The following is a 26,632-nucleotide window of genomic DNA, read 5'->3' on the forward strand; positions in this document are numbered from 1 at the left end:
AGACTACATTCAGACGCCCAGAATAGACACCTATGAGTTTGCTTTAGTGTGTGTTGACATGTTTTCAGGTTGGCCCGAGAGCTGGCCAGTAGCCAAAGCAAATGCAAAAACAACAGCAAAGAAAATTTTGAATGAAATAGTTTGTAGATATGGAGTTCCTGAAACTATTGAGAGTGACAGAGGAACCCATTTTACTGGGGAAGTAATGAAAGAGGTAATGGAAGCACTTCACATACAGCAAGCTTTCCATACATCAAAAGAAGATTAAGAGACCTTAATCTGCCATATGCAATGTTGTACCCTGCCCGCCTGTGGTCGCACTCAGGGAAACTCGGTTTTTTGATCGCCCAGATATGGCGGCTCAATGGCTAGATCGTGAAGAGAGGGCCCTTAAAGCTGCCAGACCACAAAGAGATGTTCCTGCTTAAGTGTTAAACCCTGGATATGCAATAGCCTGGCGAGCCCCGGCTTTTTCTTCTGGGGTGGATGCCTGGGCCGAGGGAGGGCCTTACGATTTAAGTTTGCTGATTGATGTGGACAGTTCCTACACTCACATTCAATGTTCAGGCGGCTGAGGAGTACTGTTTGTTCGTTTCACCCTCCCCTTTTTTGCTTTTTCCCCCCCCCATTTTGATTGCAACCAAGGAAGAAACACGTGCCTGTCATAGCTGTAAAACCCCTATAAGAACTAACCTGCTGGTTAACTGGGAGTTTTCAAGGCTTTTTACCCCCCCCACACCTGTTGTGTGGGAATAGTTAACACTACAGCCACTGGTGGTTGTGTGAACTGTTAACTCTTAGAGCTATGCCATACAGAGCAATATACATTAAGATAAAAATTTACTGCTTTCTGTACTTATACGCTAACCTGCTAGATTATTTTTCTTTGCCTTGGAATCTGATTTTATGTCTACAGATACCCAAATATTTTCTGAAAGGAGAAATTAAATATAATATAGGGAGAGGGGATTTTTCTCCTCCTCCAGATGTTATGTTGATGTGCAACCTGGGAAACCTAATGAGAGATATGCTGGCCTGGTCAATGCTTCTAAAACAGGATGGGGATGGCTAAATTGACCATTGTGACTTGGAATGTCAGGGGACTGGGAAATCCAGTGAAACGACTGGCGGTTCTTAGACATCTCAAGTCACGCGCAAGAGGGGGGAGGATGACGTGAGACGTCAGAGGGAAAGGGAGGGGCTGGAGGTGTGTCAGTGAGCCGGCACTCTGGCGGTCTCTCTCCGACGGCGTGACAGGTGTACGACAGGTGTACGAGTCAGGCAGTGGGGAGAGGCGAGGAGAGCTGTGCGTTGTGCTTGAATGCTGCCGCCAAGGAGCTTGTTGCCTGGAGCCTAGCGAGAGCAGAGCGGGACTAACAGGGACTCCAATGATTAAATTGACAAGGTGACGACCCTGCCCTCCCCACGGGGGCCCCCCGCGCCCTCCCCCCCTCCCCGGGACGGATAGGAACTGTCAGAAGACGCCTGACATACTGAAATCTACCAAATCCGCAGCGCCTCACAGCCGGATCTCTCAGCTAAAGTCTACACACAGCTGATACTGGATTGCTATCTCTGAAGCATGCTGTAAAGACGGTCAGGTGGCAGTAAGATATATATTTCCCTGCTCATTCCCTAAGGTAAGAGAAGGATTAGAAATCTGTCTCCAAAAGGAGAGAAATATTTAAGATACGGCAGATGCATAATGAGATGCTAAGAGATATTGTGTGTGGTTATATACATCATAGAAGATTACTTTGAATATTACATCAGTCTCTCTACCATTTTTACTATTATCATTACTTATCCTGCTGCTGAGACGGGAACGCGGGACCTAGGATATATGACTTTATATAACATTATCAAGATTTCTGGAGTTACACCTTAGAGATAATTGAAGTAGCTGCAATACCCGCACTGATACCGCTTATGGGTAATCAGAGGCAGGGCGAATAGCGGGCTATTGCGGCCTTAGGTGAACATATTACTGCATACCTCTGCTATCTTTGCCTTGTGCTGCTCTGTATCTCAGTATACCAATAAAATCTGGGGGAGGTGACGCTGGAGTACGCAGGTGTGGTTAAATGCGCCTTGGTAAAGCATTTATTGATACACTGTCACCCTTCGGGTTTATTGGAAATCTCGGGACTAGAGGCATAATGCACTAAGGTACACGGAGGAATATACCCGTATATATTATCTATTGGTACTATTGCAACACCCCCGGACCTGAAATACTAGTAGCGCCAGTAGTAACGCTACCACATTGGTGGAACTTGGGAGGCTGAGTGGCAAGACATATTATCGTGAAGGATTGCTAGCATCTACAATAGTACCGCTTTGATAGCGTCATCTAATTACCATCTGAATGATATAACTGGGATAACTAGGGAGGAAACGCAGAGTATAAGATACAGGAATAATATACAACAAACAAAGCTATAATTAATATTGATAGGACCCCAGTACCCCGATACCAGAGTACTCGCAAAAGAACATAAAACTGGCTAAGGGCTAGAATAAAGAAGTATTTCCTGCATTACTAAATCAAAGTGTCCAAAACCCAATACATTGAGCTTACTGGGGAAAAACAATGAGCAGAAATACAACCAAAACTGGGAAAGGGGGACCACCGAAGACACCAAAGGACAACCTCACTGGAAGCGCCACAGGAAGTACAATTAAGCAATACTTAACCAGGGGGGGGAGTCCGGGGGGTGCCCACCAAGAAGCCCAAATGTCAACTATGGGGGATAAAAAGAAAAAGGGACAAAACGGGAAGGGAGATCAGACCCCCGACCAATCAAGAGAGTCGTAATTTATCGAAAGCGCACCTGAAACATCCAGAATGGCAGAGTACAGACAAGATCTTGAACTCCCCTTGAAAAATGAAATCGCAGAGATGCTCAAAGAACTTGAATCCTCAATTAAAACAGAGATAAAAAAAGAGATAAGTATGCTAAGGACAGATCTAGGAAATCTACTGGCCAGAGTTGAGAGAGTAGAAGATATAGTGGACCACCAAGAGAGAGAAATTTCTGGGTTAAAAGAACAAATTAAAACAACCCAACAAAATCAGATAAAAATATGCTATAGGTTAGAGGACCAGGAGAATAGAAGTCGCAGACAAAACCTGAGAATCCGTGGAGTCCCTGAAAAAAGGGGCGAGGACCTGAGGAAGACCATAGCGACTATTTTCTCCCCCCTCTTGGAATTAGAAGGAGAAGATTTCCCAAAAATCGAGCGAGTACATCGGATAGGAAGGTTGGATACTAGTCGAACAGAAAGAAGTCGCAATGTAATTGTGAGGTTTAGGTTCTACGAGGACAAAGAAAAAATATGGGTAAAACTGAGAGGTCAAACACCACTCCAATATGAAGAGGCAAGGATTCAAGTATTTGCAGACCTAGCCAAAGATACGCTAGCGAGAAGACGCCATCTGAAGCCCCTTCTGGAACAAATGACAAATCATAACATAAAATATACATGGGGATTTCCCACCTGCCTACTGGGAAGTAAAGACGGCAGAACAGCCAGGCTAAGATTTCCGGGGGAGCTAGAGGAATTCTGCAGTAAATTGGGCTTACAGCTGCCCGCAACGATGGACTGGTCCAATGAACGGTGGATTGAATTGGGAATAGGAACGGTGTAAGGGGAGGAGGGGGTAAGGGGGGGCTGGGAGGGGGGTGGTTGGAGAAGGGAAAATTAGTCGACGATAAATAGAGAAGATGGAGAGACGCTAGGAGAAGATCAACACACCCGGTCACCAGAGTAAGGTCGACCAGTAACTGGCACACCAATAGCCCCACCTTTGGAGGTGGAGACCAATGGAGGGCCACGAGTTACGTGACCCACACTGGCCTAAGGGTCTAGTGAAGACCGGGGGGGGTTGTTGAGGAGGGGGGAGGAATTCGGGGGGGAGGGGGGAAAGGGGGGAGGGATAGGGAGGGGGACCACATCTTAATTTTTATAATGAAAATGTGGGGCATCTCTCCAAGGTCTAAGGTAAAGGGCGTCAGGTGGAAGGTTGAAAAATGATCTTTGACACAATAAAATGCATAACATACAATGTCAAAGGCCTAAACATGGCTAATAAAAGACGAAGCATCTTCAACGAGCTTAGGCTGCTTGGACCAGAGGTGGTATTCCTCCAAGAAACACATATTTCACATCAATCAAGATTAAGACTATTTTCAGGAGAGTACCCGGTCTGGTACCAAGCAGACACTATTCTCAAGTAGAACACGGGGGGTCGCTATTGGACTGGCAAAAAAGAACTAGGTTCGTGTTGGAGGAGAGATTAGCGGATGTAGAAGGCAGATATTTATTCCTGCGAGGTAGATTGAATGAAAGAGAGTACACATTGGCTAATATCTATGCACCAAATAAAAACCCGATGAAATATGTGGCAAAAATTTTGGAAAAATTAATGGAGTTTAGTAAAGGACATATGATACTAATGGGGGACTTTAACTTTTGTATGGACCCGGGTCTAGATAGTACGGCCCTGGCACAGGGGAAGAAGAGCGTACAAGTAAGAAAGATCAAGCAAAAACTTGTTAGCCTTCAGATGGTAGACATATGGAGAGTGCAACATCCTCGAAAAAGGGATTATACGTTTTACTCCCCTGTGCACGGGTCATACTCCCGCATCGATTATGGACTGATAGACCATAGGGATATTGACAAGGTGGTAGACTCTTGGATAGGAAACATAACTTATTCAGATCATGCACCAATGTCCATGGAAATAATAATAGGAGAAGAGGTGAGACATCTAGGGCAATGGCGCCTAAACGAAGAACTGATAAGAGGGAAGGAAGGGTTCAATAGAATCAGTAAAGAACTAGAGGATTACTTTGCGGTAAATGATTCTGGAGAGGTATCTGGGTCTACCCTGTGGGAGGCCCACAAAGCTTACATAAGAGGAGTTTTAATTGTGCTAGGAGCAAGGAAGAAAAGAGAAAGGCGCGAGGAAATCCAAAAATTAACAGAGGAGCTAGATAGTCTAGAACAGAAACATAAGAGGCAACCGGGACACCTCACTCAAGAGACATACAAACAAATAGTAATTAAAAGGGCTGAGCTGAAAACATCGATGGAACAAGAAGTCAGAGCAACACATGGTAGGACAATAGGGGATAGATATCGCTGGGCCAATAAATCAAGTATACACTTAGCAAAAGTAGTACAAAAGGGTAAAGCTAGGAACTTTATAGAAAAAATTCAGACTAAAGAAGATAATATAGAGTACTCTTCTAGAAAAGTAGCAGAGGTTTTCAAGAACTATTATCAGGAGCTATATTCAGTCTCCAAACAAGACACTCAGGTAAACAATAAGAGAGAGAGAAACAACAAGTACTTAAAGGAGGCAGCATTGCCTAAAATCATAGATATGGAAAGAGAAGCTATGGAAACTCCAATTTCTGAAGAAGAAGTTAGGAGAGCAATAGCAGGAATGGCGTCTGGGAAAAGTCCAGGCCCGGACGGATTTACCCTAACTTACTATAAAACATTTAAGGAATTGTTGATCCCGAGGTTGTGCCGGTATTTTAATGGACTGGGAGAGGAGTATGAGATGAGCAGGGAGGCATTAAAGGCTTCCATTATGATCATACTGAAAGATGGAAAAGAGAAAACATTATGCTCAAGCTATCGTCCCATCTCCCTCCTTAATACCGACACAAAACTCTACGCAAAGATACTTGCTGAGAGGTTAAAGGGATCAATGAACGCCTTGGTCAATCCTGACCAGGTGGGGTTTGTCCCTAAAAGAGAAGGGAAGGACAACGGGGTTAGGACATTGCTCCTGTTGCATAAAACGAGGGAGAATGAGCCCCCAAGCCTACTACAGTCGGTTGATGCCGAAAAGGCTTTCGACAGGGTGGACTGGGGGTTCATGTTCCAGACCATGGAGATCATGGGTCTTGGACCCAGAATGATTCAGAGGATTAAAACCCTGTACCATCATCCTATGGCAACGGTGGGTGTGAACGGAGAAATGTCTCTGCCATTTGAAATGGAAAATGGTGTGAGACAGGGATGTCCTCTATCCCCGTTGCTCTTTGTCCTTACCATGGAACTGCTCCTGGCAACAATACGCGCAGATCCAGACATTAGAGGCATTAAGATCGGAGAAGATGAGCATAAAATCGCAGCTTACGCCGACGATGTGCTATTTTACATATCGGATCCAGAGGCCACTATGCCCAAATTAGTAAAAGCCCTCAGGGAATACGGGGAGGTTTCCAACTTTCAAATAAACATGGTAAAATCAGAAATATTAAATATAAACTTAAATAAAATAGAAAGGGAGACATTGAAAAGAGAGTATAGTTTTAGATGGACTAAAAAATTAAAGTACTTAGGAATCAAGCTTGCTAATTCAACTGAGAAGATGTTCACAATAAACTACCTACCCCTGTTAGATACAGTCAGATCTGACTGTAAAAATTATGCCGGTAAGGCCCTCTCATGAATAGGCCATATAAACGTTATTAAAATGGTCCTACTCCCTAAGGTCACATACTTGTTCCAGATGATGCCGCTTCCCCTGCCTCTATATTATCTAAGAAAGTTAAATAAAATAATAATGAGCTTAATTTGGAAAAATAAAAAACCAAGAGTCTCCTTTAGGATCCTAAAACAAAAGAAAATAAATGTACCAGACATCCAGATTTATTATAAGGCCATAGTTCTGTCTAGAATGGTTGAATGGGCAAAGAGAGAGAATGAAAAACGCTGGGTAAGAATAGAGGGAAAACTCAGTAAAGCTTCACTTGGAAGAATGATATGGAACCCTCCACACACTAGAAATTTAGATAAAAGCACACATGTAATAACACATAATGTATTTAAAATATGGGATGGGGTATACAAGAAAGTCAATGGAGAATATAATACACCTTTATTGTCACTAACGGATAGTAATTTTTTCTTACCAGGATTAGAGAATATGGGTGGAAAAGAAGCACTATGGGGTAAGACACAATTAAGACACATCATTAAGGAGGGCAAAATTATGACACTACAAGAACTTAGATCTGGCAGAGGGACACGGGGGATAGACGAGTGGCGGTACCTCCAGCTGTGTCACTTCGTAAGTAAATTACCAAATCCGATCAGAGCAGGAGACAAACTGACGGATTTTGAGAAGCTCTGTGACATAGAAGATCCAAGAAATCTAGTTTCTAAGATCTATAAAATGCTTATGAAGATGGATCAGCTGGAGATGCCCCCATATATAAGTAAATGGGAGAGTGAATTAGGCACTAAAAAAGATGAAAACACAATTAGAAGAGTTTTGAGAATGATTGGTAACTCAACAATAGATGTACGAACGGCAGAAATGAGCTATAAATGTATAAGCAGAAGCTACTTAACCCCAGAAATAACAAGCAAATTTCAAAAGGGGTCGGCATATTGCTGGCGGGGATGTCAGGAGATAGGAACAATGGCACACCTATGGTGGCTATGCCCGAAAATAAAAAACTTCTGGAGGAAGATACTCACCTTGGTCAAGAAAATAACAGGAAAAGAAGTGCTAGAAGACCCTTGGGAGGTTCTGTTCCATGGGGGGGAAGGAGACATAAACAAATACAAGCATTCACTAGTCCCCCACCTCCTGAACGCCACGAAGCGAATAATACAGAAGAGCTGGCAGAGGAGGGAGAGCCCTGAAATATGGGAGTGGATAGACGCAGTAGAGGAAACATATAGTATGGAGATAGGGGCAAGCTTGGTAGAGGATATGGGAGATGTGAACTCAGTGGAGTGGGAACGCTGGAAAAAATTAAAAAAAACGTGGTGCTACGCCAAAGAATTGAAAGCCTTAGAGTAGAGAAGGAGAGATGGACACATTAGACCTTGGAGAGATGGGGTTAGGGTGGAAAGGGGGCGGGTGGCGGGGACATACAGAAAATGTAACACTGTTAACCGGACACGTGCGACCCCTTGAGAGGTTAAGTAATCTCATTAGACTGGATACATGTTTGGTTTTAATTTATTCTTTTCGATATGGCAAAGAGTCACGATGATGAGACAAAGGAGAGAGGGATGGAATTTAAATGAACTACAAAGTTGATTTATGCCTCTCAAAACGGTCGACTGATGTGACAAAAAAAAAAAAAAAAAAAGACATCTCAAGTCGCTGAATGCGGGGGTAGTCTGCTTACAGGAGACTCATTACTCTGCAGATCCTCCTCCCAATCTTAGCCCGTGATTATATATATGAACCAGCTTCATGCAACCTACTCCACCTATTCAAGGGGAGCAAGTATACTGATCCGGAAGGATGTTCAATTTAATTGCATTAGAAAACGCATAGACCCGGCTGGCAGATATGTATTCCTTTTATGTACAATTTTAGGCTTAAGATGTATTCTTGCTAGCATTTATATACCCCCACCGTATAACTCAGAGATTATTAGACACCTGGCGGGTTTTATGGCCCAATACCCAGAGGTACCCTTACTGGCAATGGGAGACTATAATAATTTTTAAAACTTCCTCAAGGACAAATTACCTGTACCTGCTGCTAGAGCATGTCAGACAAAAAGTAGCACCCCCTTCGCTAGAATACTGGAAGAAATGGGGCTGATAGATGTGTGGAGGTCTAAGCATCCTGACGACAAAAAATACTCCCGTCATTCAGCCTCATATGATGAGTTATCTAGAATAGATTTGGGCCTTGGGAATGACAAGATGCTCCATCTAATAGAGGAATCAGGATATGCAGATAGGCATATATCTGACCATTCTGCCTTCTGGGTGACCATTTCACTACCAAGTAGGATCAGACGCCCAATATGGAAACTTAATCCCTTCTGGCTTTCGCTGTTTACTGAACCAGACCCCATACGTGGTGCACTCAAACTGTTTTTACAGGATAATATTGGTACGGCTAAACTGGGGGTGGTCTGGGATGCAGCGAAGGCCTTTTTGAGAGGACAGCTTATCAAAACAATAACACAGATTAAAACCGATACCAAGGCCTGGGAATTATTGGTACGGAATAGGGTCACCGAGACTGAAAACAATTACATTAACGACCCCACAGAAGACACTAAGAGAGCATGGTTGAGTGCACAGACAATGTCCGGGCAGCTGACATTGCAGTTGGTGGAGAACAAACGTTTTTTTCTGCAAAAATCACATTTTGAGGAGGGGGAGACGACTGGTCATATGCTTGCGGTAATGGCTAGATCTCAGCCATCATCCTCTCTCATCTCCACCATCTGCGATGCACAGGGAACTCTGAGATGCTCTACTCCCGATATCCTGACAGTTTTTAGCAATTTCTATGCTGATCTTTATACTTCTAAAGTTACACCCACTGACAGTGCAATAGAAGATTTCTTAGGAAGCTGTGAGCTCCCCAGTCTGCCAATAGAAGATAGGACCATGCTTAATGCCCCTTTAACAGCAGAGGAACTAGACATCGCCTTATCTCAAACTAAAAACAACAAATCACCAGGTGTAGATGGTCTCCCGTCAGAGATATACAAACGTTATGCTGACTCCATGCTTCCTACATTACTGAAAGTTTACAATGAGGCACTAGAGGAGGGCTCATTGCCAAATTCGATGAACGAGGCGATCATTATTGTTATATTAAAACCGGGTAAGGATGAGAACTCCCCTGGCTCTTATAGGCCCATTTCACTGCTCACATCCGATATTAAGCTGCTGGCTCGGATGTTAGCAAATAGATTAGCCAAAGTAATTCATAAAATAGTACATAGAGACCAATCCGGGTTCATCCCCACGAGATCCACGGCCCAAAACATAAGACGATTATTCCTGAACCTACAACTCCCAGTGGACAATACGGGCAATAGGGCAATTTTTTCACTTGACGCAGCTAAGGCCTTCGACAGTGTCGAGAGGCCTTATCTGTGGAAATCGTTACAGAACATGGGACTAGGGGACACTTTTATTCGCTGGATACAGCTTCTGTATGCTGCGCCCACTGCCAGGATACGGATTAATGGGGAACTTTCAGAACCTTTTCCATTATTTAGAGGCACTAGGCAGGGGTGCTCATTGTCGCCCCTGCTATTTGCCTTGGCCCTGGAACCCTTAGAAGCAAAAATTAGAGGAGACTCCAGAATAGCAGGCTTCCAAAAGGGTATGAATAAGGACATAGTGTCCATGTACGCAGATGATATTTAGGGGACACAAAAGATACATTACAAACAGTCATGTCCCTCATTAAGGATTTTGGAGAATTATCGGGCTTTTCCATTAATTGAGATAAGTCGGTGTTAATGCCGCTTGATCCTCTGAATACTCCACTGCCCCTAGGTGCAGAGATGATACAACAAGTAAGCTCGTTTCGCTACCTGGGGATTCAGGTGACTCCTAATCCAGCCACTTATATTGACCAGAACCTAACACCTCTATTAACTAAATTCCCTGAAAAGTGCAGAGCTTGGTGTAAACTCCCCCTATCTGTAGTTGGTAGAATTAATCTTATTAAAATGGTCTGGGCACCACAACTGTTATATATTTTTAATAACTCCCCGGTATGGATACCTAAAAGATGGTAGGAGCTTTGATAGGATAGAGACCCAATTTAGAGAGCTAGTGTGGAGGAAAAAAATAGCGAGGATAAAACTATCAACATTACAGCACGGCAAGGAGGAAGGGGGACTTGCAGTCCCTCATCCCAGAATGTACTATTTGGCATCCCAATTGCAACAACTAGGGGGATGGGGCTTGCTGGATCCGAAGGACCCGATTCGTAGACTTATAATACTAGAAGAAAATAATTATTCAGCACTGGCAAACTTGGAGGCGGGATTCTTGTATTTAGACCCGGAAGCTCCTACGACTAAATTGTTGATTTTAATTTGGTCCTATGTCAAGAAACTGCTGGGAATTACAGGCTTTTTATCCAGCACGCCTCTCTGGCGAAACAGACAACTTAAAGAAATACAAAAACTAAAAGGCTTTAAGAACTGGGATGACGCAGGCATCAAATATATCTCACAATTGTACCAAGATAACACCCTTAAATCATTTCAGCAGATTCAAACAGAGTTTGGGATCCCACATAGTAATTTCTATAAATATCTCCAACTGCGTCATGCCTTACAAACCCAGAATAGAACTGTTAGGATCCAACAAACAGAACACCCGATCATACAGGATGTTTTTCTGGAGGAAGTTAAAAAGGGTATGATATCTAGATGTTATAACGCTCTTCTCGCACGAATACAAGACCCTTCTAGACTACCAATGCAGACAGCGTTGGGAGGAGGATATTGGAGCGATAGACGGAGACAGTTGGGATGTATGCCTTGTAAACGCCCCTCTAGTATCAATATCTGCGTCCCAGAAACTCTCACACCTCTATTTACTACATAGGGCGTACAGAACCCCCCTCCAACTTTATAAGTGGGGAATTAGAGATTCACCCCTGTGCCCAAAATGTGAACGCGGCCATGGGGACTTGCTCCACATGGTCTGGAAATGCCCCAAGCTGTTCAGATACTGGAAGGAAGTACTGGATATGATCTCGGAAGTATATATGATACCTCTTGAGAGAACTCCAGTGGTCTGTCTACTGGGGGGAATAGACGAAGAGTTAGCACCCCCACCCACTTGCATAGCGCTTATTCGCTTATTATACGCGGCGAGGAGACTAATTGCCCAGTGGTGGATTACTCCGCGAGTTCCCTCCAGGAGGCAATGGATAGACAGTGTTAACAGGCTCCTAATAAGAGAAAAGGTTGCTTACCAACATAGGAAGGTCCCACAAAAGTTCCTATCAATATGGCAGGCGTGGTTAGACGCGCCTGCTTTGGCCCCACACCAATTAATTAAAGATAGGTTACTCTTGGGTTGATGTAGACCATACTATTGTATGGAAATTGAGCACATGCAAAGGAGAGGGAATTATAGGACGAGACATTCCCTGTGGGGTATATGGCAGTATATGTGATATTGTAATGTATGGCAAGGTTTTGCTTTGTTTTGCCTCTATTTTTCCTTTTCTCTTTCTCTTTTCTTTTTCTTTTTCTTCTTCTTTCTCTTCTACTTTATCTTCTCCTTTACTGATGAATATTATACTGAGTTAAATATAACCAACTTAAACAAGGTTGATAGAATCATAATGTAGCGGAGTTGATCTCAATGTTATTGTCAAATGCTGGATGTGTTTTCTATATTTATACCCTAAGGCTATCATAGATCACTGGAACTCTCAACATATAAGGGTAACATTATTGTAGTTGGTATTTCCTTATACTACACTTCATTTGAATATATACTCCTTGCGAGCTATATTATATATTAGATCTATTATTAATAAAAGATAACGGTATGCTAGGTGATATTCCTGACAGAATGTAGATAGAACTGTCTTATAATAACCTTAGGTAAACTGATAATTGTACCCATAAAATGATGTGAGAGAACTCCGAGTTATGTATAGGTTATGTACTTTTACCTGTATGTTATACATATTTGTTTCCTATGCAAAATAAAAACCCTTTTGATTGAAAAAAAAAAAATTACACTTTTGCCTAGAATCCTGTACCTATTTAGATCTCTCCCCATCTCAATCCGAAAGGCCCACTTGCGATCTTTACAAAGTAAAATCCTGAAATTTATCTGAGGCAACTCAGGATACAGAATTCCCCAACACACGCTATATCTTCATAGAAGAAAGGGCGGGGTAGGTTTACCGCATCTCTACAAACATTTCCTAGCAGCCAGACTGGCCCACTCTCTACAGTATACACAAGACTAGAAAAACCTGACTGGGTCCAGATAGAAAGGCAGGCTACACCCCTACACACACTTGATTATCTTCTCTGGTGCCCTCAAAAACAAAGACCACCAATTATGTCACCTTCCCTCTCCCACTCCTTCAAACTATGGGATGGTATCTGCAATCTCCCATCCTTGATGTCTAAGGGACAACCCCTAGCCCACATTTTCCATAACCCAAACTTCCCTCCTGGACTAGATATTAAAGCTTTTAAATGGTGGCTCGACAAAGGCCTATATCGCATAGGTCACTTTTTCACTGCCAAAGGCCCGTTCACCCTAAGCCATTGTATAAACACCCTGGATCTCCCAAATTCGGAGAAATTCTGATTCTGACAGATCTCACGCTTTCTACGCAAAATCTGGGTGGAAAAACCACTCCCCCCCCAAATTTACAGATTACGAGCTCTGGTGTGAACAAGCCATGGGGCAGAGGGGTGGCATATCAACCATCTACTTGTCACTCACCCATCCTACAGAGGAATCTACTTATATGACAGCCTGGGAGGCTGACCTCCAACAAGAGTGGGACCTGGGGACTTGGCAGACGGCTGGCTCTAGAGCCTTTCAAGGCATTATAAACACTTCACTCATGGAAGCGAATTTAAAAGTTCTCATGAGGTGGTACATGACCCCCACCAGGCTCGCAGCTATTTACCCCACACCTGACCCCAGTTGTTTCAGGGGCTGCCAGCTCCTGGGCTCGATGGTACATGTCTGGTGGGAATGCCCTAGAATCAGACCAATTTGGAAGATACTCTAACCTAATTTACAAAGTCCCTAAATGCGAGGTCCCCAGGTCTGCATCGGTAGCCCTTCTAAATGCCCATATCCCCCATATCTCTAAACCTAATTGTAAGTTGATCCACTTCATGCTCATAGGTGCGAAACTCACCATAGCCAGAGCATGGAAACAACCAAAGGTATCCTTTCTAGCTATACAGCGCAAGATTTCATGGATAATGACCCTAGAAAAATTAGCCAGCATCCTATCAGACACACCCCACAAGTTTGAATCCTTGTGGACACCTTGGGCAGCATATTGTGGAATACCCCTAGTGGCTGGGTTTCCCCATGACACACCTGTAACTTCCAGCTAAAGTCAGGCATGTGTTCCCGTTACTTCCCCTCCCCCTCTCCCGTCCTATTCCTCTTTCTCTTTTCTTTCCCCTCTTCCATAATCTTTTTAGGTACAGATAGACAAAAGGTCTTAACATTAGTTGATTGTTTTTGAGCTAAATCGGCAACACTAAAAACCTGTCTGGACAAGTGACACTCTGTGACAAACAAGGGCCATCCTTGTTAAGTTCTAGGGCGGGGCGTAGTCAAAGATGGGGGGGCGGGGGGCCCTGTTGGGGCACAGGAAGATCCCATTAGGTATGCCCGGGTCAGGCGATCCCTCCTTATCTGCAGGTCCTGCTTATCAGAAGGTTCACTACTTTTCCCAGCCATTGCACAGTGCAAGGTCTGAATACACTTTGCCCCAATCCACTGTACGATTAAGTTTTTCTTTCTCATAAGATGTTCCGTGTTGCCGATTACAACTAAGTTATGCTCATTTTTGTATTTATAATTGTAATTTGGGCCTTATGTTGGGCCATCTAAATGTTTTGACTATATCTTGAGCTATTTTTAAAATAAAAACATATTGAGAGAAAAAGTTGCATTTCACCTGTTTCATATGGCCCTGTTTAATCTGTTTGTCTGCTACCAAAAAGCAACTCAAAACCAACAAATCACTCACCCCAGGTATATTGAAGAAATCGTCACTGCCCTGATTTAACAACAAGGTCCCACTCCAGGAAGCATTCGCTCTGATAGTGTGAGTTGACTTCACAAGCAACATTTTCCCTATAACATTCCCCTCCACAGAATCTGGAAGAAGACGCCAAAAGAAATGCTGTGTATGCAGCAGTGTAGGAGTTAGAAGAGATACCAGCTATTATTGTCCCCAATGTCCCTCCCAACCTGGCCTGTGTATCGGAGGTTGCTTCAAAAATGATCACACATCCATCAGATATTAGTTCCCCTTATTATCAACAGACTGACATTTCCCCATTTCATATAGCTGTGTGGATCATTTGCCTCCTACCATGTTACCACCTTCCATGTTAATTAACTGATCCTGGCCTGTTTACCAACGATGTCTTTGCTTGCCGATTTAAACCATGTTTCTGACTTTCACGAGCACCAACCTCAGCCTGTTTACCGACGATGCTTCTGCCCACTGTTTTAAACCACATTTCTGACTTCCACGTACACCAACCTCGGCCTGTTAATCAACCATGTTTTTGCCTGCCACTTGGAGTGGTCTTTTGCCCTTTAGTACACAGGTTTAGTACTTTAGTTCACAGATTTTGGTGGGAGAAGCTTCTACCCATGTCCCCCTGGCCCTAAGCTTGATGGTCGTTCCTGCTACCTAGACCAATACTTTGGTTGTGCTGACCATATTGCTGCCTGTAATGACCCAGGACATTATGGACCATGTTTCTTCCTGCTGCTTGGACCAATACCTAGGCTGTGTTGACCATATATCTGTCTGCTGCCTCTTTAACTATGGACAGTATTTCTGCCTGAACACCTCTGCCTGCTACCTGGACCAATGCTTTGGCTGTGCTTTGGCTGTGCTTGGGCTGTGCTGACAGTATCTCTGCCTGTACGAACTATGGACAGTATTCCTGCCTGCTGCCTGGATGATCGCTTTTGCTGTCTCTGACTACATCCCTGCCTGCTGCCTGGACTGATGCTCTCCTCTGTGGACCACTTCATGTCTAAAACCACAGGTAATCTTTTGTTATTTGGTATGTACCTGCTATGTGTCATATGAAGGGCCTTCATAAATGTGATCGGTAGTCAGAAAATTATATGTGTAATTTGTGCTCCTAGAATGCCTGGAGGTGCTACTTGGATGTTGCGCCTCTGTGTGTGGCTGGCTGTGTAAAAGTCTCACACATGTGGATGTCCATACTCAGGAGGAGTAGCAGAATGTATTTTGGGGTGTAATTTTTGTTATGTACATACTGTGTGTTAGAAATATCTTATAAATGGACAACTTTGTGTAAAAAAATGCTTAATTTTTTTCATTTTTTTCCCACATTTTCCAAAAACTTCTGGAAAAAAATTAACCGTTCAAAAGACTCATTATGCCTCATAGATTATATGTTGGGCTGTTTGATTTCGAAAATGGGGTCATTTTGTGGAGAATTCCATTGTCCTGGTGCTCTAGGGCCTTCAAAAGTGTAATAGGTGGTTGAGAAATGAGATGTGCAATTTATACTCTTAGAACACCTGAAGGTGCTACTTCAATGTTGGGCCTCTGTATGTGGGCAGAATGTGTAAACATCTCACACATGTGGTATTGCCATACTCAGGAGGAGTAGCAGAATGTATTTTGGGGTGTAATTGCAATTATGCATATGCTGTGTGTGAGAAATAACCTGTTAATATGACAAGTTTGTGTAAAAAAATAAATAAAAAAATCTTAATTTTCATAAATGATTTCATTGTGGGAAAAAAATGATTACAACTTCAAAAACTCATCATGCCTCTTAGTAAATACCTTGTACTGTCTACTTTCCAAAAAGGGGTCATTTGTGGGGTATTTGTACTTTCCTGGCTTATTAGGGTCTCAAGAAATACATCAGGTGTGATCAGATGTGATCCATTTTCAGTGATTTGCACCATAGCTTGTAGACTCTATAACTTTCACACAGACTAAATACTATCCACTAATTTGGGTTATTTTTACCAAAGATATGTAGCAGTATAAATGTTGGCCCAAATTTATGAAGAAAAATTACTTATTTGCAAAATTTTACAATAGAAACTAAAAAAAGTGTTTTTTTTTCAAAATTTTCAGTTTTTTTGCTTATATCGCAAAAAATAAAAAAAACAATGGTGAATAAATACCACCAAAAGAAATCTCTATTTGTGAGAAAAAAATGATACTAAATTTTGTTTGGATACAGTGTAACATGACTGAGTGATTGTCATTTAAAGTGTGAGAGTGTTGAAAGCTGAAAATTGGTCTGGGTGGAAAGGTGCATAAGTGCCTGGTATTAAAGTGGTTAAGTATAACAACTGTTTGGTCTCTATACCTAACTTACTGTGTAATGCCAGTCTGTTCAATATGCCAAAGGAGCCAAAAGCAGTCCATAGATGAGTGATTTTTTTGTTGTTCAACCATTCGATGTGGATGAAGGAATCCTCTCGCTGAGCTATTGTAGTTTGACAGCTTAGAGACTTCATCAGAACACATGCATCAATACTGCTAGCTAGAACTGACAGCACTGATCAAGTGGGGAAAATCTGACAGGCTGGTTGCAAAATGTGTCATAAACGATATAGAGTTTGGGGTAAAAAAGTAAAATCTCAGTGTTTGCTGATGATACAAAGCTAAGCAGGGTAATAACCTCACAACAGGATATTGTAACCTCACAAAAGGACCTTGATAAAATAGAGGGGTAGGAAAACACATGGCAAGTGAGATTCAATGTAGGAAAATGTAAAGTAATACACTTGGGGGCTAAAAATATAAATGCAAGCTACAGGCTAGGGAGAAAACCCCTGGGGGAATCAAGGATGGAAAAAGAACTGGGAGTCATAGTAGATGACAGGCTCAGCAATAACATGCAATACCAAGCTGCAGCAAGCAAGACCAACAGAATATTAGCATGCATTAAAAAGGGTATTTACTCAAGAGAAAAAAATATAATTTAACCACTTTAGAAAACTCTAGTTTGGCCACATCTTGAGCATGCCATCCAGTTCTGGTCACCAGTCCTCTGGAAGGATGTGTTGAAACTGGAGAGAGTCCAGAGAAGGGCAACAAAACTAATGAGAGGGCTGGAAGGCCTCAGGTATGAAGAAAGGCTACATAAAGCAAGCTTATTTTTCTTGGAGAATAGACTCATTAGAAGACATATGATTGCAATATATACTGTAAGTATCTACATGGAGATCCATACAGAGATTTTGCACTCTCCAGTTATAGTACATGAACCCCACACTATCAAATTGAACATCTTCCCCAGGGAGCTCAGAATGCAAATATTCCCCTCTTGGGAAGTATCCTCAAAATAGAAAAAGGGAATGGGACATTGACGACTTATTCAATACCTAATAGAACCTGATAACATTTTTTCTACTGTATGTAACACAAAATGTAAACTCCCTTACCTGCAAGAACAATTATCCTCAGACTTTTAATTTATTTTGACAAAGTCTTATAGTAATAAAATGAAGACATGAATTGCTACATTTGAGTAAGGTATCAAAAAGGAAGGATATCAAATCCAAAAAGAAAAATTGAGAGACAGGTTAAATTTTTAATCCAAAGGGGTTTTGTAGATGGCAACTTAAAGGAAACAGATGAAGGAACAATTGGCATGTAGAAGTCAAGGAATCACAACACAGCCATATCATAGAGAATACCACCAACTTGGAAAAGGGATATAAAATATTCAAAATAATTTGGAGCACCCTAAACACTGTTCCTGTTTGAAATGTATGTGGTTGTAGTTATTATATTGATCAATTTTGACATTAATTTTGGTTGGGAATTTATTAGATGTAATATAGAAAAAATTACATTAGGTCCTTATGCTGGTCCTCTTTTCTAATCGTGGGTGATCATACCCCCCAAAATGGCTTTTTTTTATCTTTTGAACAGTGCAACATAGCAACCATATCAGATGATGAGGGTGGGAGAAGTGTACAAAGAAGGTGAAAAGTACAATCCAGCAAATATCCTCAACTTCAACAATTATGGACACAGAAGTCATTCAAACAGATTCACAAGGATAAAGTCAGACTTTAAAGTCATACTCAGATAATAACCAGACTAACAGATGCATCCAGAGACAAACACTCAACACTTCTCACTATGTACTTACAGAGTGAAGGGTCTGTACTTTAAAACACAGCATTTCATTGACAATTATAAGCAATGCTACAAAGTCACATAGTTGGTAAGGTTGAAAAAATACATTGGTCCATCTAATTCAGCCTAAGTGTGTGCATATGTGTGTGTGTGTGTGAGACTATGGTTTTCCATATCAATGTACATTATGTTTGCTAAGAGTTTTGTGAACTTATCTAAGCTCCCCACTGGCACCAGCAACTGTAGAAGGGATTCCATATCCTTACCACTCTAAGGAATCACTTACGTAGTTTAAGGTTGAACAGTTTCTTACCCAACTTCATTATGTGGCTGGGTGTCTTTTTTAGAGTCTTAGGATGAAAAAGTTTCCTTTAAGATTTGTATATTGCTATCATATCCCCTCTTAATGCCCCGTACACAAGATCGGACATTGATCGGACATTCCATGGATTTTTTCCGACGGATGTTGGCTCAAACTTGTTTTGCGTACACACGGTCGCACAAAGTTGTTGGAATTTCCGATCGCCAAGAACGCGATGACGTACACCACGTACGACGAGACTAGAAAAGGCCAGTTCAGAACCAAGCGCGGCACCCTTTGGGCTCCTTTTGCTAATCTCGTGTTAGTAAAAGTTTGGTGAGAGACGATTCGCGCTTTTTCAGACTCGTGGTTTTCAGATCGTTTTCTGCTGTTCAGTTTGTGCTTGTGGGTTTGTATCTGCTCTTCAGTGCGTGCAGCAAGCTACGTGTGACTCAGTCATTGTGTTCTTGTTCGTTCATTACTATTTTTCAGGTCGCTTTTCACAGGCCTTGCTGTTCTTCAGTGCGTTCTGTTACTTCGTTCTGAGCAGCCGACCGTTTTCTAGCCATGTTGCGTATACCTACTTCTCATAGAGTTCGTGCTGTGCGGGGGCTTGGTGTTGGGGTCCTGACCTTGACACAAGTCCAGTCCATGAACAGGGTGGGGAGAAGTTCATGGACCAAGAATTGGTTGCTTCAGCGTGACCAGTTCTGTCATATACCTTTGCTCCGTGAGATCCGTGAGAATAATCCTGATGATTTCAGGAACTTTCTCCGGATGACGGACCCCGTATTTCACCGTTTGTTGGCTTTGCTGACCCCCTATATCAGCAGGCAGGATGCCTGCATGAGGCAAGCCATCACTCCGGAGCAGAGGCTAGTCGCCACCCTGCGGTACTTGGCGACGGGGAGAAGCCTGCAGGACTTGAAGTTCTCGACAGGCATCTCCCCCCAGGCTCTGGGGATCATTATCCCAGAGACCTGTTCTGCCATCATCCAGGTCCTGCAGAAGGAGTATATTAAGGTAAGATTTATCCTTTAACATCACATTTTATTGTATTTAATGTTTGATAATATATTGTATTTCTTTCCTCATTCCCTAATTACCATGATTGTAATGTGCTGTGAATGTCCCCTTTGTCCTCATGCATGCTGGATTTTTATGTAATTATTTTTTTTGTCCTTCATACATATTTTCCTTCACTTACCTCCCCAGCATGCTCTCCTGGCCCTATATTCACCTCATGTAGTCACTTAACAATGTATTTTGTCAGCTCCATAGTAGTGCTTTACCCTAAATATGCCCTAAAATGTTTTGAAATGTGATTTGTGCTTTAAATTCAGGCAGAGTGGCAGAGGCTTTTTTTTGGAATCATTTGGAACCCTCCCTCCCCCCAACTGCTAAGTCAGCTGATAACAATTCTCTATCTATCCTCAATCATCTATCTGCTGACTTTGCCAAACCCATACACACTATACCCATCTCTTTTGTGGTCAGATTTATGGATGAATTCCCCAAAGCATGTATTGCAAGTGCCTGCCTGAATACTTTCAAATGGTACTGTTAAAAGTTTTTGTATCCTATTATTATCTTGATAGGTAATAGCAGAATGTCCAAATGTGCTAAAATGTGTACAATGTGTATTTATATCTTTGTATTATGACACTTCTTACCTGTCCAGTGGGCTGCCAATAGTGTAACTAAGGAGGGGCTGGCCAAAGTAATACCCATTATTTAGGCATTCATCTCTCAATGAAGTGGAGAGGGTTACCCGTCCAAGAGTTCCCCCCTATAATGTTAGAAATGGCCCATGGGGGGGGGGGATCTGATAGGTGTACCTTATACTTTGGTCTTTAAAAACTCCCTCAAATAAATGTTATCTTGATGTTGGCCAAGAATGTTTGTGTGTAATCTGCTTTCCCTGTTTATGTGCAAAATGAATAATTTTTATTTTTTGGTTTGACTCCACAGTTTCCTTCCACACCACAGGAATGGCAGACTGTGGCCTCCCGCTTTGACCAGCGGTGGGACTTTCCTAACTGCAGAGGGGCAATTGATGGGAAACACATCCACATCATCCCACCACCCAACTCGGGGTCCTACTATTACAACTACAAGGGGTTCAATAGTATTGTGATGTTGGCAGTGGTGTCGGCTACTTATGAGTTCCTGTGTGTTCCTCATGAGTTCCTCATGTGGATGTGGGGAAGAATGGCCGGATGCCAGAAAAGTGGTGGAGAACACGTTTGGAATCATGGCCAGCCGGTTCCGCCTATTTCTTACACCCATACATTAAGGCGGAGTACACACTGAATCATATTATCCTGGCGTGCTGTGTTCTACACAACTTTTTACAGATGTGTTGGCTACTTACGAGTTCCTGTATGTGGACATGGGGAAGAATGGGCGGATGTCCGATGGTGGAGTCATCGCCCAGACGAAGTTTTACAGGCGTCTCCAGAATGGCAGCTTGGACTTGCCACCTCCAGAAGACAATGTAGAAGGACTCCCATTCGCGTTCATTGCGGATGAAGCGTTCGCGCTGGGGGACCATCTTATGAGGCCATTCTCGATGAGGACCCTCACCCCGGACCAGAGGGTTTTTAATTACCGGCTTGCCAGAGCCAGAAGCGTGGTGGAGAACATGTTTGGAATCATGGCCAGCAGGTTCTGCCTATTTCTTACACTCATACACATGGCGGAGTATAAACTGAATCATATCTTCCTGGTGTGCTGTGTTCTACACCACTTTTTACGGAAACCTTCTGCCAACTATGCTGGCTCAGTTGGGCCTGAGACCAGAATTCAAAATGAACCAACCCTGACGGCGCTTGAAAGTGGCCGTCCTGGCTTGCCCCCCTTGAGTGCCCGTGATGTCCGGCTAACATACCTTGAATTCTTTGCGGGTAGGAGGGCTATCAATATGCCAGACAATGTCTAAAACCTTTTTCAAATAAAAAAAAAAATCAAATCTTTGGTGACATTTACTGCTTGTGTTTGTTTTAGCTGACCCTGACAGAAATGTGGTGAGTCCTGAAAATGGCGTGATTGTGTAGCACTGTTGGGTGTTATTTACTACAGGCAAAGACACTTTGCACTACAAGTGCACTTGAAACTGCACTTGTAGTGCAAAGTGGATTTGCCCTTAGGAAATAACACCCGTTGTCACAGAAAACAGCAATTAGAGCACCACAAAAGTGTTGTAGCATTGAGACAATAATCCACACATTCTTGATTAACAATCTTTTTAATACCAGCACAATCACATGTGCATTTAGAAAAGGTTTTTAAAACAAACCAACAAGTTTGTTGTATAACAGTTTTTGGGGTCACATTAGAAAAAGTAGAAATGTCCATTTAAGATAAAACAGGCATGTTTAAAACAAGAAAGACACAAATCTTGAACTTACAAAGTTCACTTTTGGTAGAACTTGAAGGCAATATCAGACATGAGTATTTACAAACTGTGTTTGATATTGCATTCAGATGGTGTGAAGTCACCCCAGGAAAAGCCAAATTTTGAAGATGCAGACACATTTATGAATGTCAACATGTGCTACCTGCCATCACGGGGGATCAAGGGACGTGTTTTGAGGGTGCAACCCCTTCCTCTCAGCTACTTTATTATTGAGGAAGGGGTTGCTCACCCAAAACGCATCCATTGATCTCCCATGATGGCAGATAGCACATGTTGACACACTGTGTGCCTCTTCAAAATTTGGCTTTTCTCAAATTTTTCCAAAAATTTAAAAAATTTGTATTACACAAAAAAACGAAGTGATTTGGAGGGGTTTTAAACTCTCACTAAAACATCAATGATGTTCTTCATTTTTTGAAGAACATCATTGATGTTTTTCTTGATGTTTTCCAAGGCCCTATTACACCCCATGATCTCCCTGATCAGGATCTGTGCACTTTCCGAGGTGAAAGGCTCTGGATCCACAACATCACGATCACCTAAAAAGATAGAAACCAAAAAACACCATGTATTATAAATATGCCGGCATCCATCTCTTACCTGAGTCTGTGGTCGCAGACACTCACCTGTTGTGGTGCCAATTTCCTCCTCCTGCTCTGCTTGTCTTGGGTGGATTTCCCCTTCTTCCAGAGGTGGGGGTCTCTGGTCTCCTCAGATGAGGGGTGTCCTCCGAGTCTTTTCTCCCCTATGTAAAAACAAATAGGTCTACTTAGCACACAGATATTTGATGGCAGAACTATAAATATGAAACATTGCTTGGAAGTGGGGTACAATTGCCTGTTTTGGCAGAGTTCCAAGATGTTGCATTTTTCTTGTCCTTTGTGAAGTTTCAATACTTACCTGTTTTGTACAAGCTTCACAGATGGAGTCACCCCTATAGTATACACTGGAGCACCTGTGTGGGCCCCCTAATAAAAAGGGTGTTCTTGTGTCCCACACTAGTGCTCCAGCATCCAGATGTGTAAACGGCTGCTGAGTGTCCTCTCCTTACACAGAATCTAGTTTCCATTTCATTCTAGTAACAAACCCATCTACACAACCAAATTAGTTTCACACAAGTAGGCCCTAAAAAATGTGGGCAAATGCATATGGCCAAAACAATGGTGTTTTATAGGCCGAAAAAAAATGTTTGATACGAACGAATAATGTGCCCATGAACATGAAAGTTGACATTTTAAACTGGATAACAGTTAAGAAAAGCACATGGAGCAGCACGAACGTAATAAACATAAAAAGAATAGGAACACAGCACAACTACTTACTTGTTTGCAGCACTCTCTGGATCTTTCTGTACCGCTCGTGCTCTCTTAATTTTAGGTCCGACCACCTCTTCCTGAGCTGATCTTTCGATTGACGTACCCCGAAATTCCGGTGCAGACTTTTGACCACTTTCGCCATGATCTTGGCCTTTATGACATTGGGGTTGGGGTAAGGTCCATACTTTCCATCACAGTCGGCCTTCTTCAGGATGTCGACCATCTCCAACATCTCCCAAAAAGACATATTTGATGCCTTAAATCGTCTCCATTTCTGCCTCCGGGCTTTCCTCCTCCTCGTTGCTGTAATTATCAGACACCTGCTCTGACTCCGCCATGTGCTCTTCCCCACTGCGACGAATGAGAAGGGGCGGGGAATAGACTAGAAAGAACATCAGGGGCGGGCGGAGTTTCACGCATGCGCAGTGTCTATAAAGCGTAACACACATGCGTAGAACGTACGTTCTGTGAGCGGAGGAAGGAGTAACGGAGGCGCCGATCGTGATTGCGAAGGTAAGATTTAACATTGGGTCTATACTGCTTCTAGATTGAGGCCTGTATTTGCACAAGTTTAGAAGACTTTAGGCTGACATTAGGGTTTGTCTTGTGTTGTGTCTTGCAGTGAAAATGGATATCTTGAAAGATAAGGACTTTATGCCAATCTTCATTGATATGTTCAAGGAGCTGCCCTGTCTATGGGAGATAAACCACCCTGAATATAAGAACCAAACAAAGAGGAAGGCAGCGCTGGATAATTTGTTGGAATTTGTGAAGACGGTGATCCCCACGGCAGACATCACCTATTTGAAGGTCCTAACTGGTGGCCTGAGGAGCACTTATCTAAGGGAGCACAAGAAGGTCCAGGATTCCCAGAGATCAGGAGCAGCAGATGACATTTATGTCCCCAGGCTGTGGTACTATGACAGGCTGCATTTTCTGTCAGGTCAGATTGAACCCAGGCCAGCACTTTCCAATCTTCCTTCCCCCCAGCTGAGTCTTCTGATGCCCAACCTGGGCCTTCCAGGCAGCAACATGTGGAGGAGCCCAGCTTGAGCCAGGTATAGCATTCCTCTAAATCTTCATGGTTGTCCAATCAATGATGTTAACTAGATGTTAGTTTGGAGTACTAATTTATGATTGTGATTGATGATGCAAAAACTGAAACCATGTCCCTTTTTCATACACAGGGAAGTCTCAGCCAGGAGGTGGCTGGGCCAAACAGGCTGCCCGATACCCAGGTCCCTACCCTCCACCTTCAAAGAAAAGTGGCAGGAAGCGGAGTAACCTGGAGGAGGCTGCCATAGGCCTCTTTTGGAAGGCTACAGAGGCCCTGAGAAGCCCCCACAGTGTGGAGGAGGACTTTGCTGGCATAACTGCCTGCAAAATGATGCAGATGGAGGAGGGCCAACGACTCCTGTGTGAGTCCTTAATTTTGGAAGCTCTCAATAAGGGGTTGAGGGGCCAAAACACATGTGCTACCCACATTTGTAACCTCACACATAGTCCTCCTCCTCCAGGTCCTACTACTCCTCCTCCTCCTCCTCCTCCAGGTCCTCCTCCTCCTCCTCCTCCTCCTCCAGGTCCTACTCCTCCTCCTGCCACATCTCCAACACCAGAGCCACAGCCGGGAAGGAAGCGTGGAAAGAAGACCAGAGAGTGATGACCCTGGGTCCAGTCTGGTCTGGCAAAAAATGCAGCCTCTTGTAGTACCACAGCCTGGGGACATAGATGTCATCTGCTGCTTTCCGGATCTCTGGGACTTCTGGACCAGACTGCACTCCCTTAGATATGGACTCCTCAGGCCACCAATTTTGCAGTAAAATAATTGATGTCTGCCCTGGGGGTCCAAGGCTTTGCCAATTTCTGCTGTTTCTCCAGCGTTGCCTCCCTCTTTGTTTGGTTCTGAGCCCTTAATAAAGGAATTTGTTTCAATTATACTCGCCTATGTGTGTTTTCCTTCAAAAAGGACAGTTTGTTTGTGAGGATTCAGGTACATTTCAAATATACAATGTGAAATTAACAAGGGACACCAACACCAAACAATCTCATTGAGATTAAATAATACAAGATATTAATGGTGTTGTGGTAACTTGACACACAAAACACACCCAAAAATATTATGGAGTAAAACACAAAAAAAAAAAACAGCCTTGAAAAAAATACAAACCCAAAAAAAAAAAAGCCTTGGAAAAAAAAAAAAAAATATTTAAAAACAACCAAAAAGAAATTTGGGCAGATGTGACAAATCAAAATATATTGAGGGAATCACGATAAATAATAAAGAAAGAAGTTTGTGAGAAGTCTGTGTGAATATGAGCAGCAAAACTACTTCATTCTTCTCACATTATAAAGATGAACAGAGTGCGCTGTATTCAACTATTTAAAACATTGCAGCGTGACGAAAGTGCTGTATCCATTCCGAACGCTAATTTTACCAGACCGAGCTGTTCCGTTTCGGAATTTCTTCTGAGCATGCGTGGCACTTTGTGCGTTGGAACTGGCCACACAAGGTCGGAATTGACGCGATCGGATTTTGTTGTCGGAAAATTTTATAGCCTGCTCTCAAACTTTGTGTGTCGGAAAATCCAATGGAAAATGTCCGATGGAGCCCACACACAGTCGGAATGTCCGACAACACGCTCTGATCGCACATTTTTCGTCGGAAAATCCGACCGTGTGTACGGGGCATATGAGTCACTTCTCCAGGGAGAATAAGTTTAATATCTGTATTTGTTCCTGCATAAAATAAGGACATTTTCTTACTAGAGTTGGGAACTGATGGAAGCTTGGGGCTGCCAGCTCAGCAAGCAGTGGGAAACCAGCAACAGGTCAATTCTACTGTAGATAGAATGTGTTAGGCAATGGCAGGTGTAATCCCCTTTGGAGGGATGTAGCACTTGCCACACTTGCCACAGAAGTTAGTGTTCAAGGAGTCAGCG

Source organism: Aquarana catesbeiana, linkage group LG05 (assembly GCF_042186555.1).
Source record: "Aquarana catesbeiana isolate 2022-GZ linkage group LG05, ASM4218655v1, whole genome shotgun sequence".
In the NCBI taxonomy this organism is placed as follows: Eukaryota; Metazoa; Chordata; class Amphibia; order Anura; family Ranidae; genus Aquarana; species Aquarana catesbeiana.